Source organism: Pseudopipra pipra, chromosome 1, assembly GCF_036250125.1.
Source record: "Pseudopipra pipra isolate bDixPip1 chromosome 1, bDixPip1.hap1, whole genome shotgun sequence".
Taxonomy (NCBI): domain Eukaryota; kingdom Metazoa; phylum Chordata; class Aves; order Passeriformes; family Pipridae; genus Pseudopipra; species Pseudopipra pipra.
In genome coordinates this window covers 28,540,191-28,550,689 of record NC_087549.1, presented here as the reverse complement: position 1 = coordinate 28,550,689, position 10,499 = coordinate 28,540,191, and the positions used below count along the sequence as shown (strand labels likewise).

Sequence of the window (10,499 nt, the reverse complement as noted above, 5' to 3'; positions counted from 1 at the left end):
AAAAGACCGATATTTCACTAAGTGTGAGGTTAAAGAAATGCATTGTCTGTAAGCATGTATATTTTCAAAGGCTTGGTTACTTTATTTTTAATTTTATCTTTAAAGAATCTAGCGTGCTATTTCTAAATTTTTGGAAAGGAATAGAGGTTCACAGCTTTGATATTAGCTTAAAATTTTCCATATTTTTATAGGCCTCCATATGGCATTGTTTGTTGAGTAGAAAGAATTTACAACAGAATAAATGAAGCAGATGACCAGTGCATCTTTACTGGTTGAAATATATTACACAGTTTCTGAGGAGTGTGCATGATTGTGGCTTTTTCTTTCTGAAGACTGAGTGGTTATAGGCATTGTCTTGAAGTTTTGACTTCTCAAATGCATAGAATTTTCTCTGTAAACTTAATGTTTTCTATGAAAAAGTGTAATAATATCAATCCTTATCCTAGAAGAATTTCCTCTAATTTGCAGAAAATTTGTACGGGCTTGAGTGGGTGAGAGTCACCATGTACCATGCTGTAGTTTGCTATGCAGCAGCTAGAGAACATTTCTTGTCAGAAACAGAAAGGAGAAATAGCATCCTTCCAAAGTAAAATTGGATTATACTCTTAAATGACAGTATCTACTGTAAAGAAGAAAGCTGGGGTGAGCATTAGCTCAACCTTTCAAAAAACCTCCATTTATTCTGTAACTGTTATTTTCATTCATTTGTTGGTGCCCTGACCTGGTAAATGGAGGTTACTCTAAAAACTATACTTAATAACTGCTGCCGTTATTCACCATACTCTGTACTGACTGAGTGACCTACTGTGACAGCATACTCAGACTTACATGTTAGAAACACGTCCCTGGAGCCAACAGTAAATTCCAGAAGCACTTGAGACCCTTGGCATCAGTCTGCCACTGAATTTGTGCAGGACGATTCAGAGCGTGTGCAGTTGTCAGTGTTCAAAACAGCTGGCAAAGTAGGATGCATTTAGTTGCTACAGGTCTGAGGAGACAGCATACAGCATGGGGAAGAGCAAAACAAGAGCTGCAGCACTGCAGAAGACATGGAAAGGCATTAGACTAGATGGAGCTGACCCACTTGCAATCATGCATGAAAAGAATCCATAAGTACTTTACGAGGGGACAAAGAGTAATTGTGGTGTCTGGAAGGGAAATGTGGCACTGAGTTAAAAATGCAGCTTAAAGAAATCAAGCAGAGTAATTTTGCTGTTTCAGGCTTTTCCTTAGGGTTGAATAGTGATGGACAGAGTTTGAATTTAATGCAGTGTCAGGAACAACAACTGGAAATGCCAACTACAGAAGAGAGAGAGACAAGTTCTCCCACATCTTAGGTAAGTGCAAAACTCTAGAGGGAAATGGAAAATTCTTTTTAGTTTTGACTACTTTCCTTCTGAATGTGGCACATTCAACATGTCCAACCCCACCAGGTATTTCTGTTGTTTGTGTTATGGTGCAAAAGCTAAAGGCTGCCTTCACATCAATTGCGTTATACTGAACAGATAAACTAGCAAAAATCTGGTCCCTTCTTTAAAAGCTTACAGATTGAAGACAAAATGTAACAATAGATCTGACAAAATAAGGAGAGAACAACAAGGGGAAAGGGAAGGTTTCCATATAGGAAATCTTCAGAATTCCCCAAGGATAACATTTTCATCATTCCTCGAATAAACTGAAAGAGATTTAGTTTAGATATTAGGAAGAAATTTGTTACTGTGACTATGGTGAGCCACTAGAACACGTTGCCTGGAAAAGTTGTGGATGTCCCATCCCTGGAAGTGTTCAAGGCCAGGTTGTAGTTCAAGACCAAGTGTGCTTCTTAGTATATGCTTAACCTTAAAAAGTGCAAACTTTGATGTGTTTCACTTAATTAAAAAAAAATAAATTATGTAGGATTTCCATTATAAAATTCAGTAAGTTTTAAAGCAAGCAAAAAATATTACACATTGTCTCTGAAGTCCAATGGTCAATATGTCCTAGGGCCAAACCCTCAAATTCTACTTTAGGCTAAGGTAACACTTGGTGAAATTTTGTAGTGAACCAGCTCTAGACTATGTTTTTCTGTTCAAATACTGAAATCAGTTACACCTACCTCTTTCATGTGACCTGTCTGCAATGGCAAGAGGGTATTGGCACTTTCAGATGAATTTTGCTTTGAATTTTTGAATTTATCTGAATGTAAATTTCAAAGCAAAACTCTGTGTGTGAGATCAAATAAATCAAAAGCCAAAAGACTGCATGAAACCCTGCAACATGAAATAACAGAGTTCTTGCACAGATCTGCTTACTATCTAAAAATAGTTTATTCTCATCTCTATTCAGAATGTCCTGTGATAGCAGAAGAAGTGATAAAAAACCAAGAGACACATGAGAAACTAAGCCAGTGGCTTGAAAGGAAGGTAAGGAAAAAGAGACACTGTAACTGTGATGTGAACTTTGTCCCTCCTTGAAATGGTGTTTAAGTGCAGTACTTCCTGTAAATCGATTGTCACACACCCTACTAAAGCTGTGTGAATGCCCTCTGTTAGTGATTGAGGTCTATGTGCCATACGGTAGCAGACTAGAGTTTTTTTCCTTTAAAAAAAAAAAAGAAAAAACAGAAAAAATATGTAAATATGGTTGAACAAAAAAGTGAAAGAGAAATGTTTACTAATTTTAATAATAATAACAGTCTTACGTAGACAGTTCAATACCGAAGATTTTTCTATTTGAAATAGCTTTATTTCCCTGTGAATCTGAGGAAACCACCATCAACTTATTTATCTTTTTCTCTGCTGGGTAATCCTTCAGCTGTTATTTACACAGCAACCTAAATTACATTTGTTGCCTTTCAAGTGAGAAGATAGGTCACCTGCCTGAAGGGCTGTGGCCTGAACCCACCATGGATCCAGGAGAGAAAACAGGGGGACAATACTAAAAAAAATAGACTTTGATAACCATGTCCTGATGTCCAAATGCAAGAAATGCTTCCAAGCTGGTTTCTTCCATTCCTTTTATTAGTTCTTTGAATATATTTTAGTTGTGCAAGTAGTCCCTTATTAATTTATTTTTGCTATTTTGCTCCAGATTTGACCAATAGTTAAGCACTTGTTGAACTTTCAACCAGCTGAATATTGTCCTGCTTAAAGCTGGGCTATGTGTAATTATTTGCAGAGCAAGGAACTTTTTACAGACATTCATCTTTTTCATTCTTCTTCTCCAGCCAGTTGAATTGATTTCTCAATAATTGTTGTAAAAAGTTTCTAATATTTTCTGTTTAGAACTATTGACTAATTCCCACTTCTGTTTTGATGGACTTGTCTCCTTAGTTTACAAAACTCCAACCTCTTCATTTATCTTTATTTTGCTATGAGTATACCCTACCGTTTAAAAATTTCTGTAAGTATTATTAAGTTTGTTCTTCTGGACAGACTTTCTGGTGTTTTCATTGTTTAGTTTTTTTAAATTAAAAACAAAATGCCACAAATCATACTCCAAATAAGGTATAAGCCAAATTTTTGTGTTACTTACTTTTGCTGTCTGTTGTGTTTTTAATCTCTCCCATTTCTGTTACTCAGGGAATTTTTTAGTGTTCTGCTACACCTGCAATTCATCAATGGCTTTACTAACTAGCTGGCAGTGACAGGAAAATCTCTGCCACTCAACAAGAGACTATATTTTTAGCTCTTCCACACAAAATTCTGTACAGTACAACCAGACTGTACATATACAATTACTGGTAACTCTAGGATGAGAAATTTGTCATTTATTATCAGTTTGTACATTCAGATGTAAAATATATCAGGGCTTAGGTCTTAACTTGCAATTTAGTTAATAAGATACCTGATTTTTTTGAGGATTCCAAACAGTTATTTAAATGTAGCAAAAATTTATTAAGACCATATGCAACTGTATAATCCCTTGGCAAACATGACAAACAGATTTTCATCCTTAGCTACACAGTCATCTCAAACAAAGTGAGGCAGTTTAATGCTTACCTTATGTTACAACCCATGAGAAATCAAAGCCACAAAGCAATGTGGCGGACAAAGTCTTCAGATAATTTTTTGTTTTACTCTTTGTATTGAAAATCAGCCAAAGACATTTCCTGTGGAAAAGAAGAAATCACAATTTAGGATTTATGGTCTTATAACCAGCTGGAATATTTAGTTAATGTAGCCAAACTTCTAATTACCCAGCAGTTATCTTAGATCCTGACCCTTATTGTTATGGTAATGTTTTAACTGTAATGTTAAATCAGGTTTTATTTTCCCCACACAATTATATTTCTATTAGATTACTAAGGATTTTCAAGGTATTGTTCTAATAACTGCATTTTTGTTTATATTTTAAGAATGCCTTAAATAGAAAATACTGGCCTTAAATACAAAAGACAGTGCCAATGAAACATTAAGGGTACATAATGAAATGCTGTTAACTGTTACAGGACAGGGGGGTTCATAACCCAATGAGCCGCAGCTCATGTGAGGGACAGGTCTGTCTTGGGCCAGGGGGCAGCACTACTGCACTGAGCAATACATCCCTGCAGTTCAGTGGTTCTAAATTTAGTACTCCAATGCTAATAGCAGCCAGCAGCTCTGGCTCCCAGAAAACCCCTTTTTTTTTCTTTTAATGAAAATGGAAAATTTATACCAATTGTTTTGTATTTCTTTTGTTGTTGTTTTGGTTTGGTTTTTTGTTTGTTTTTCTTTGTTTTGTTTGGTTTTGTTTTTTGTTTTTGTTTGTTTCTTTGTTTGTTTTTTTGGGTTTTGGTTTTTTTGCGTGTTTTTTGGGTTTTTTTGCCTTTTTTTTTGTTTTTTTTTTTTTTTTTTTTTTTTTTTTTTTTCTTTTTTGTTTTTTGTTTGTTTTGTTTATTTCTTGGTTCTTTTTGTTTGTTTGTTTGTTTTGGTTTTTTTTTGGTTTCTGTTGTTTTTTGTTTGTTGTTTTTTGTTTATTTTTGGTTTTTTTTTTGGTTTTTTTTGTTGTTGTTTTTTGGGGGTTTTGTTTTTTTCTTTTTTTTGTTTTTTTTGGGTTTCTGTTTTTTTTGTGTTTTTTTGTTGTTTTTGTGGTTTGTTGTTCTTGTTGTTTTTGGGGTTTTTTTGTGGGTTTTTTTGTGTTTTTTTGTGGTTTTTTTTTGGTTTTTTTTGTTTGTTTTTTTTGTTGTTGTTGTTTTTTTGGTTTTTTTTTTGTTTTTGTTTTTGTTTTTGGTTTTTTTTTTGTGTATTCTATGAAATAAAAAATGGAAAATGCTACACTGGTATTGTTCCATCATTATTTTTCTTGGAAAGCCTCACATGTCAAAGTCTGTACTTCCACCTTTAAATTTAAGCAGATTGAAGACCAATGAGTGGTCAATCCTGCACAATCAGATAAAAGAGTAACAGCAGATATAGTACTTATTTCTGTAAGTCTTGACTTGACTAGTCAGCAGTGGAGCGTAATCGGCTGGAGGATGAAAGCTAAATAGTCAGGGCTGAGCAGATTCATCTTGTTTCCCTAACTCAGAATACTTCACACATTAAAATTTTGATTTTTTTGCTCCATTTCTGGAAGCAGCAAAAAAGGCAAATGGGATTCTAGAAGAGGCGAGAGCTGAATAGCTCTGTTGCCTTAGTACAGACAATCCAAAGCTTGAAATCCCTTTGCAGGTGGGCACTCTGCATTTTACCAAATGTATTAACTAACACAAAACTAGTTACACTGAAAACTACGTGAAAATAAAAATTTGAAGCAATGTGATATATAGACAATTTTGACTCCCATTAGCTTGGATTAACTCTCATACCAGTACATTAATCGTTGAACTTGTCAACAGGGCCTAATGAAGGCAAGAAAGTGTTGGGAGAAAAAAGTATTTTTGTCCTATTTTATAGGTGGGAGATTAAACCAGTGGAAAATAACCATCACATCCCCCAGACAGAATAGGTAAAACAGGCCTTGAGGACTGAGATCCTTCCTGGCGACCAGCCTGACCTGTGATTAATCCCAGATGTCAAGAGGTTGGATGTGATGATCCTTGTAGGTCCCTTCCAGCTCAGGATATTCTGATTCTATGTGCGCAGTAGATGATTGAACCGTGTAACGAATGGGGACATAGTACTAAGGTTCACCACTAACCCACAAAATTGATCTGATGGTTTTCTGAAGGTTGTGGGAAACAAAAGAAACAAACTTGGAAACTGGTCTCCAATGTCTCAAGCCTCAGTGTGTCGAGATAAGACCATTTCTTCTTTTTCTTGAAATTTTCAGCTGAATTGACAATTTGATAATTATTTGTTCTTCTTTTTTTTTTTTCTGTGTCTCTATCAAATTTTACTGCTAATTATTAGTTAAGGGCACCTATGCATTTGATGTAGATAACTCTATACGAAATAAGTGCCTGTATGAAAATGAGACGTGGGGCAGCAGCAATGCCAGCACACCTTGAACAAAACAAATGGTGCAAACTAAGATGCTGAGCAGCATATTTGCCTATTGTTGACAGCAGCAAGGGAAGACCTGGAAATACCTATGAGTAAATGAACAACTTCGATAGCTTAGAGAAACAAATTGACTTAAAGATTCATAGATACATTTTTTTTTTTGCTATACTGGACAATGAAAATGAATGTCATATCAAATGATATTTTCTAGTTGAAATATATTTGTACCTATGAACATGTTTTGTATAATAGTAGCACTTTCTCAGTTCTGCAATAGTTAATAAGTTCAGATATTGATGCACAATTCATCGCAAAAAGATTGCACTCCTTAATTACATTCTTTTGGAGGTGTAGATACAAAGGGATAAAGGTCTTATCTTAGTGTATCTATTTCCCCACAGGGAAGAGGATTGTACTGTTCTCCAATACACGTACATTCACAGATGTATTAAAGCTGTATCACACTGAGAAAAGTGTAGCATAAATATTTCAGTAGAAAATTGCATTCATAACAGAAATAATGCCAGTACAACCACTGCATGTGTGCCAGACTCCACTGACAACAGCTTTTTCCTCATTCCCATGATAACCACATCAATAATCATGAAATCCTTTGGAACTAATGTATGAGTGTAATTCTGAAGGACAATCACCTCACTGGCTGAGTGTAGGGGTGGGCCAAAGGTGGCACAGAGGATGTGCCAGGTACAGAGCCCAAGGAGCATGCCCCAGAGTTAGTAAACTGGTTGGTTAAGAAAGTCACATGATCTGTAAAGATAAAAGGGCGCGCGAGTTCGAATAAAACCTCTTTGTCTCACCACCGCACGAGGAGCATCACTTATTCCTTGTTATACAAGGATCACATGCTACATATGGCGCTCGAACGGGACAATTTTAGCTTATATTAAGCGAGATATTTCATCCTGAATCAGGAGATTAGCCGGTGACTCCGGGATCGTCTCGATTTTTCGGAGATGGGAGTCTTTACCGCAAAAAACCTTGACGTCAGTAAACCCCGTGGTCTTAGTGGCATCTAAGAGACGGATAGTTAGTTAGCGAGCTCAAAAAAGATTAGGTAGTGCACGGAAGAAGAGAAGAAAGAGTTAAGGAAGAAGCCGAGAGGTCAGAGCAGGCAGCCGGAGAGAGCGGAGTGGGTCAACGCAACATCAAAGCCGGTGAGTCTGTCTGGAGCGAAACCGCACGTCTAAGACTGATCCCTGGGCGAGACGTGGCTGCAGCTCGGAGCCCCGAGCTGCGGAGCACCTTAAGATCGTCAGGGAAAAGCCTGTTGATTCCCTAAGTGTCGGTCGTTTGGTAAAAGCGGTATTCCGCTACCGACTGCTGCTGGATCACGTGCGAGAAGCTTTCGCTGCCGCCCGTACCATCCCAGCCCCACCGCGCGACCCCCGCATTGCCTTTCTGCCCAGCGGAAAGCGCAGAGCTCCGTGCCCGCTGCACCGCCGGCCGGCACCTAGTGCCTGTTGCCTAGCAACTGCTAAACCCGTAGTTTGAAAGTACCCAAGAAGCGGCCGAGCCAAGCACGTGTGCTGGCCGCCCCCTGCGCGTCTTGCGCACCGGAGGAGACTTGGCCAAACTCCTGCCGGCCCCTGCCTGTTAGTGACGATAGTGTAGACCCTTCAAGTTGAGGAAAAACCTTTCAGAAACCGCGGAAACCCCAAAAGAACTTTCCGCCGCTTTTCGCCGCCGGCCCGGCGCTAGGACCGCCGCGGCCCCGCGCCTCGCGGCGCCCGCCGAGCCGCGCGCGCCGGGGACGCCCCGCGTCTGCGGACGCCGCCCCGCGCGGCCCCGGCCCGGGCGCTAGGACCGCGCGGCCCCGAGCACGCCGCCGGAGCCGCCCGCGCGGATCCTGGCCCCGCCGCCGCCGCCGCCGCCGCTGTCCCGAGCTTGCAGTCTGCGCCGGGACACCAGCCACCAGCGCCGGAACCCCACGGCCTGCCATCGCCGAACCAGCATCTGCCGAGCCTGCCCCCGCGCCGGGACCTGCCCCGAGCTGCAGCCGCCTCCAGCCGTGCGCAGAACCGCCCACGCCGCCGGAGCAGCACCCCCCTCGCCGCAGCCGACACAACCCAGACCTCCCAAAAGCCGCAGAAAAAAGACTGCAGTTAACCCAATCTGCTACAAAGGGACTCAAAACGTGTGCTCCCAGCCCCTCGAAATAAGGTAACATAAGACACCTGTTTCCATAGAAACCTCTGATACATTGAAACAAAACTCAGACTCTAGAGTTTTGCTAAACTTTGCAACATAAAGCAGTTTTACTCTGATAAACTCTGCCTGCACGAGGCACACAGAGAAAGACAAACAACCCACACCACACCCCCCCCGCACACACTGCTGAAAGCAAGCACAGCACAACATGATAACACAAACTCAGGAATCATACCGGGAGACACGTGAGCCACGTAAAACAAGTCGCTGGGAAGAGACAGACACTGCCATGCGAACTTCTGACCCCCGGGTCCACACAAGGCAGTCCTGTTACAGTGATGGGGAGAGTAATTTAAAGTATTCATCCCCTTTCGCTGCAAATGATCAGCGACCGCGTGCACAGCCATGGCCGCAGCCATTTTCCTCCCCCACTCAAACTGTACTCCAACCTTTCTTTTCCGGCCGAGAGCCCAGCCCCGCCCCCCACTCGCCACCTGCACCGACCACCATCCCCCCACAAGGAACCGGTTTTGCCGAAACCGAAAGGGGGGAGGGATGGGAGGAATGGAGGGAGGGGGAGGGGGAGAGGGAGATGGAGGGGGAGAAGGAGGGAGAGGAAGAGCTAAACATAGTTCCAACGGGAGGGATCAATAGGGCACAGGAGGAGAATTCAGCTAACATGTGGGAACAATGTCTGGACGAGGCAATACGAAAGGAAAACCTGAATATTATTCAGGCTTGCCCAGGCGATATGAGCCTAAGCCAGCCCCCTCAGAGTCGAGCCTTCTATGAGGCCGCAGAAATCCTGAGGCAATTGGTAAGTGGTTCTGGTCTGTCCTTAACCAATATATTTAAATATTTGGAGGCATTGAGTTACACCTACCCACTCACTACATCTGACTGGAAAGAACTGATAAAACTAGTTCTCAGTAACACCCAATATACAGTCTGGTTAGCTGATTTCCAGAAAAATTGTTCTATTCATAGGAAATACCTACAGGCAGACACCACGGCACACCAGTCAAGCGGGAAAGCAAATTATAATTTAGATTCACAATCAAAATACCATAAAGAGATAGCCAGACAAGCCCTAAAGGCTATGAAAAACATTATCACTGCAGATCAAAATGATTATCTATCCAACAGTGAAGGGTTACAAAGTTATACTGAGTTGAATTTAAGATGTTTGGACCAGCTACAGTCGACTTTAAATAAGCAAATTGAATACAATGAAGCCAGAGAGATGCTGTACAAGCAATTGGCTTTTGAAAGAGAAAATGCAAAAGCTTTGCAGAGCTCTCCTGCAAGGGAGAACTGTGACTTTACTGAGCTAGTGCAACCCTATCAAAAAGCTAGCTCTGAGAAGCAGCTACCTGCCTCTCTAGCTGCAGCTTTAGATGCCCAGGTGAGAACACACAAGGAAGTCAGACACACAACTAGTTGTTTGAGTTGTGGAGAAATAAATCACTATCAGGAGAGTTGTCCCTGGAAACCCCTAATTACAACATTCCATAAACACCCTAGCAGCAGAGAAATGACTCAGTTGTACCAAGGGTGCCATACGCAAAACAAAAGATATGCTACAAGTATTGTATTGCTTGTAATAGCATTGCTAGCTGTACTCTTTTTTAGCACTACTGTTCATGTGCAAAAGAGAAAACTACTTAAGGCAAGCCACACACCAATAACCAGCCCCCAAAATAACCATGTACCCTGTACCCCAAAGAAGGGTGACAGGTGGAAAACATTACAGATGCTAACAGCAGAACACGCAGTCAAAACACATGCAGAAGCCTTGCAGATTGGACTGCCTCTATTTAAAGGGTTTCTAGCAAATTTGTCACAAGTGGTAACTGATTCAAAAAACAATTCCTTTACCATTCTCTGTCACCCTGAGGATGCCCAGAAACCCCTCTTTCCCATTAT

The 10,499-nt window shown here is 40.8% G+C and overlaps 1 long non-coding RNA gene across 1 annotated transcript in view; it reads left to right on the top strand.

Annotated features, from left to right (window-relative positions):
• The first annotated feature begins 967 nt into the window (after nucleotides 1-967).
• Nucleotides 968-10,499, top strand: part of LOC135416459 (uncharacterized) — an 82,941-nt gene continuing 73,409 nt past the window's right edge. The window contains exons 1-2 of the long non-coding RNA XR_010431590.1: nucleotides 968-1,337; nucleotides 2,326-2,402. This is a non-coding gene — a long non-coding RNA (uncharacterized LOC135416459). The remainder of the gene's footprint in view (nucleotides 1,338-2,325; nucleotides 2,403-10,499) is intronic.